Here is a 5,783-nt window from a genome sequence, read left to right on the forward strand (position 1 = left end):
TTCTCAGCAGGCATAGTGGCAGTTAGAACCTCAGGTGGTTGCTCGTACAATGGGTTAACCTTCGGGAAAGGCAACAAACGATCTTTAACTCTATCTTTGACCCAATCTGTATAGGCTTGTTTAGCAACGGCATTCTTCTCACCTAGGGAAGTCTGATCATCTGTATGGATGCTATTCCAGGCGCTTCTTACTTTTTCCAATCCCTTTGGATCAGTTCCCTTCTCAAAGCAAACGGATTCGAATATCTCTTTGTCTAAAGGCTTGTCTTTAAGTGCAAAACTCAATTGACGTAGCGCTAGCTTAGGATTATAATTGATAACACCTTTCGTTCCTATGAGGGGAACATTGTCAAAACTACCACAACTAGTTATAACTTCTTCTATGCCCATTCCGATGTGACACCAGACGATGTCGTTTGCAGTAAGCCCCATGATCCTTTGAGGCCATTTCTGTGAGTCTTTCGTCGTAACAAACGGCCCATTCTTAGGCAAGTGTGAAGTGAACCACTCATATAGCAACGGTAAACAACCCCCAACTGATCCTTTCTTCCCATACCTGGAATGAATGGTATAATAAGTATCCGCTAAAAGAGTGGGCACAGGATTTTGATCCATGAAGAGACAAACAACAGTTAGATCGACGAAATTCGGAATATTTGGGAACAACACCAAACCATAGATCATAACAGCTAGGAGGGCGTTGAATTCTTTCCATTTCTTCTCAACAGCAAGGGCGTTGGCCTTCTTTATAAGGAATTTCACATGGAATCCGTGGGTTCCACCATTAGGATTCCAATTACCTATAACGTCCTTCATGCTCAAATAAAGAGCACCAGCAATTCGGTCCATTTTTGGCTTCTCAGGTACACATACAAAAGGGATTTTACGTTGAACCTTAATCTTGAGAATGTCAGCATACTCTTCAAGGGTAGGGGCCAGTTGATAGTCTCGAAAGGTGAAACAACGTAGCTCAGAATCATAGAACTGAAGAAGCGTGTATAGAGCCCATTCATCAACCTGAGAAGTCAACATGTGCAAGATATGGCCATACGTCTTTCTGAACTCATCCAAGTTATGCCCAGTAACTAAAGTGCTCAACTGAATCAGATGTGTCATATCCTCACAGAAGAAACTGCAAGTGAATGTACGCTTAGTGGTCTCTTTGGTAGCGGTCACGTTGTTAGCCATCTTGGATGAAAAGTAATAACCTCGGATACCCTGAAAAATGGCATGCATATGAGAAATAATACTCTCTTTCTTTTGCTTTTTTTATTACATCTTTTCTTCTTTTTTTTTTGGAAATTAAATATGCCATGATGAAAATGATGCAATGGAGGTTCCCCCAATGCGGGAAAATTGTTGTGTTGTCTCTGAATAAGGTCGGACGACATAAAATCAAAGGTCCGGCATAGGTACCACACAACCATAAGAATAATAGTCACCAACAGGATAGTCACCAACAGAACATAGTAGTCACCAACGGTACTTGTCATGTATATCCCTCCCCACTCACAGGTGAATCTAGGCTAGGGTAGGTCAAAAAAGCCAACAGAGGATTAAAAGTGGGCGTAATCATACTATATTGCCTCTTTCAACCAAGCTCTGCCCGTGGATACATGATCAGAGCAATCAGACACACATCTTCTGTCTGTCATGGCCACTCTATTCCTAGTTCCTAAGGTATCACTCATAGCCTGGGTATTGGGCCTTTTACCTCATAGAATCAACCCACCCAACCTGCAAAAAGAGAAAATATGTGGCCCCCACGAGGACCCATAATATTAGTCCAGATGCATGCGGAAAATAAACATGATATGCAAGCATATATACAAATGACGCAAGCATATAAATAAACAAAAAAACACCCAATAAAACGAAACAAACAAAGGCTAGGATCGACTCGCTAAGTACGGACCCGCAATAGGTCTAACGTCCCCAACAGAGTCGCCAGCTGTCGCATGCTCGCGAAAAAAAGAACAGAGTCGCCACTAATATATTTATCCCATAAGGGAAAGGAATATCATAAAACCTAACTCGGAATAAGAACAAGGTCTCGCGACCAGAGAATCTAGGTACGGGAGTCGGTTGCGCAAGGGGAAGGTACTAGCACCCCTCACGCCCATCGTACTCGATGCTATCCACCTATGTTTGTTTCTATCTAAAGGGTGTGTACTATGTCTATGTCTAAATGCGAATGAATGCAGAATGTAGGGAAAACTAAAGAATTGTACTCGCACGGGCCCTACCCCGCTGCCTACGTATCCTTTTCAGGAATCAGAGTTACCGTAGCTCGGCTCACAATTTTCTGTTTGTTTTTTGTTGTTTTTAGTTGGGCGGAGTTAACGTTCGTGCTCTTGCATAAGGGATCGACCTACGATGCGTTCGAGCGGAAATAACATTGCCCTCAGAAAGAAGGAAAAGAGAGATTGGTTTGTGTCTTTTAACGTAGATGAGTGATGAACAGTTCCCAATACCGGGCCACTCACCACTTTCTCTACTTTGTTTTAAATTTGGACCATTATTAGGTGTTTTAAGTGTTTTTGGTTGTGTATTTTTTAAGGGAATTTGTTTGCGAGTTGAATCACATAAAAGTGTATAATGGTAGAGAAACAGATTAGGGAATGAATCCCACTCATTTCACTTCCATTATACAATGATCGAGAAACACATTAGGGATTGAATCCCACTCGTTTCTCTCTCGTTAAACGATTAGGAAACAGATTAGGGACTAAATCCCACTCATTTCTCTTCCATTATGTAGTGATCGAGAAACAGATTAGGGAATGAATCCAACTCGTTTCTCTCCCACTAAGTGATTAAGAAACAGATTAGGGAATAAATCCCACTCATTTCTCTTCCATTATGTAGTGATCGAGAAACAGATTAGGGAATGAATCCCACTCGTTTCTCTCCCACTAAGTGATTAAGAAACAGATTAGGGAATAAATCCCACTCGTTTCTCTCCCACTAAGTGATTAAGAAACAGATTAGGGAATAAATCCCACTCGTTTCTCTCACTATTAGTAACGTGTGATTCGCGTCTTCCGTTTATTAAGTATTTTAAAAGTCGAAAAGAAAAAAGAATGCAATGGGGAACTATATCTAAATTATAATCTAAGTTGTCTATACAAGGGAATCTAAATAATAAAAGAACTATACAGTTTATTAAAGGAAAAGCTACACACGGGATGAGTAAAAGAAAATCAATATTCAACAAATAAAATTGGGAACTATAACAAATAGATGGTATTCACAAACACACATACATCAATTAAATCTAAAAAAGAGACTAAAGTTAATTCCTAAGTCTATTAACAAGATTTATTTACAAGTAGGTATTAAACAAAGAAAATTCAAACATATTGTAAAGAAAAGGTTTATTAAAAGTATAGAAACAATTAAGGTGCGTGTACATTAGTAGAACAGAGGTATGATTGAGGTGCGTGTGCATTAGTAGAACAGAGGTATGATTTAAAAAAAGGCAAGGCCCAAAGCGGGTGAGGCCCGATGCTGCACTTCCATTTGTTATTTTATTTTATTCTCATTTTATTTTGTTCATTTTCAGCATATGTGTTACATGATTTATTATATGGTTTTTTTACGTGACGTGCATGCCACATTTTTATTAATTGGGAAAGAGTCATTTAAGTTGAATAAGACAAAAGAGTGCTTCGTCCAATCACAATTAGACACCACACAAGCCAATCATTATAATGAGACAAAAAAACTCAAAAGAGTGGGAGGAGGACCAATAAGCATGTGCCACATAAGCCAACGGAGAGAAATAACACAACACACATCACAGACGCCGGAGCAAAGCTCCGGTCGTCTTCCCCAGTGATCCCACGGCGGCGATTTCATCAATTTTTCCATAAATTTAAAAAGTTCACACCTGCCTACTCGAAATTCCATGCTAAACTCGAATCCACCATTGGTTTTCCACGATTCTTCCCTTATTCACAAAACAGAGAGTATTTGCAAAACCCTAACCTCTAACAACTTTGTCAAAACGCATATAAACAATTCATACACCTCCTGCACACTCACAAATCCTAGATCTATGCTTCAAACGGATTTATCATACACATTTCAAACACATGGATTCAAGCTCAGATTAACCAAATTTAAGCATAAACAAGGAGCAATATTATACACTCTCAGATGCACATGCCCTACATGTTATTGCTAAAATGCCAAGGGAGATTCACGAGCTTACTTGTTGATGATCTTTGAACGAAGAGACGAAGAAGCTCCAAGATTTGTGTGCTACTGACTTGAGAGTGCTTTGGTCCTGAGAACTTGATGACAATGTAACCAACTTCAGGAATCCATGAAATTTGTTGTGCTTGCTCGAATCTTTGTAGATGGAGAGCGAGGTGATGTTGATGATGCTTGGTGAGAAAAGTGACGGAGGAGAGTTGTTGCAGTGGCGGTTAGAGGTGGCGGTTATGGTGGTGACGAGTTGAAGATGATGATGAAGATGGAGGAGGTTCAATGGTGGTGAAGGAGGTGGTTGTGGTGGTTTGAAGTTTGTTACGATGTGTAACAAACTTTTGAGGGAGGTTGAGAGAGAGAAGAAGAGAGTGAGGTGAGAGCTTTAGAGAAAATGAAAAAGTGAGAGTGTGTAACCTGAGTTGTGGAGAGTTTTTTCGTTTATATAGTGGGAGCTGCATGAAGCTTATGGTGTGGTGAGTGTAGTGGGACATTTCCTCGAGACTTAGTGAACAAGGGTTGTGTAATTATGGTAGGCTTTTGGTGAGCCTTTTGTTTGCAGGTTTATACATGGCTTAAAGGAGTACTGTGATGATGATGTGTGCATGGACATAGCAGCAAGCAATCGTCACCTTGCCAATGATACACTAGCCATGGTGCCATCTTCATGGGCCAATAATTCACACTACAACTCACCATTCATTTTGATCTTGTGCTCGAATGGAAGAAGGAATGGAGCCGAGGAAGATTGGTGTTGGAAAGTTCTTGAGATGTGGCTTGTATCTCACTCGAAGTTGCATTGAAGTCATGAAGTTTCAACCTCTTAGCCCTGGCGCGCGTGACTTGGTTCTGCTGGCCCATATCCTTTAACAAATGGAACTCTGCGAGGGCACCACTTTAGAACCTTATATCTCAATGGCCACGCCACCAAAATTAATGGTCCTTCGCTTGTTGGATAGAGGGTATGGCAAGGAGTATTATGGTACCTAGCCTGATCCGATTAGAGTCTTGTAGTGTCTTAAAATTAGATTTAAAGTTGGCACACCAGGTGCTCAATAGAATGCACGCGCGTGACCTGGAGCTCTGCCCAGCCAGACGCCTGACCATGACTCGTGTGGACACTTGACTTTGCTACATCCTAACTGATCCATTACACCTCCAATTAAAATGGTTCTTGGCTCATTGTGTAGAGGACATGGCAAAGAGTGGATTCATACCAAGTTTGCATCTTATGGGTCTTTTTGCTTCTCTATAATCAACTTCAAAGTTGGCACACCATGTGCTTGATAAAATGCTTCACGTATGACCAGAAATCTACCCTGCTTCATGACTTGATTAAAATGAAAATCTTCCACTTCAAACATTAATATCTCTTGATCCAGGCTTCAAATGGAAAAGCGTTCAACTACAAAGTTGTTCTCCTCCATGAGAGGAACAACTTTGATGTTGTAAATTTCTCCAAAAAAATTCCATTTGCCACGTGTAAAATGGTGATGAAGTGGACTGCTCATTAAACTTTTTAAGAACCAAAATTTTTTCTAAGTGTAAAACTTTCCATTTTTGATATTTTTT

This window comes from Vicia villosa, linkage group LG1 (genome assembly GCF_029867415.1).
Source record: "Vicia villosa cultivar HV-30 ecotype Madison, WI linkage group LG1, Vvil1.0, whole genome shotgun sequence".
NCBI classification, from domain to species: Eukaryota; Viridiplantae; Streptophyta; class Magnoliopsida; order Fabales; family Fabaceae; genus Vicia; species Vicia villosa.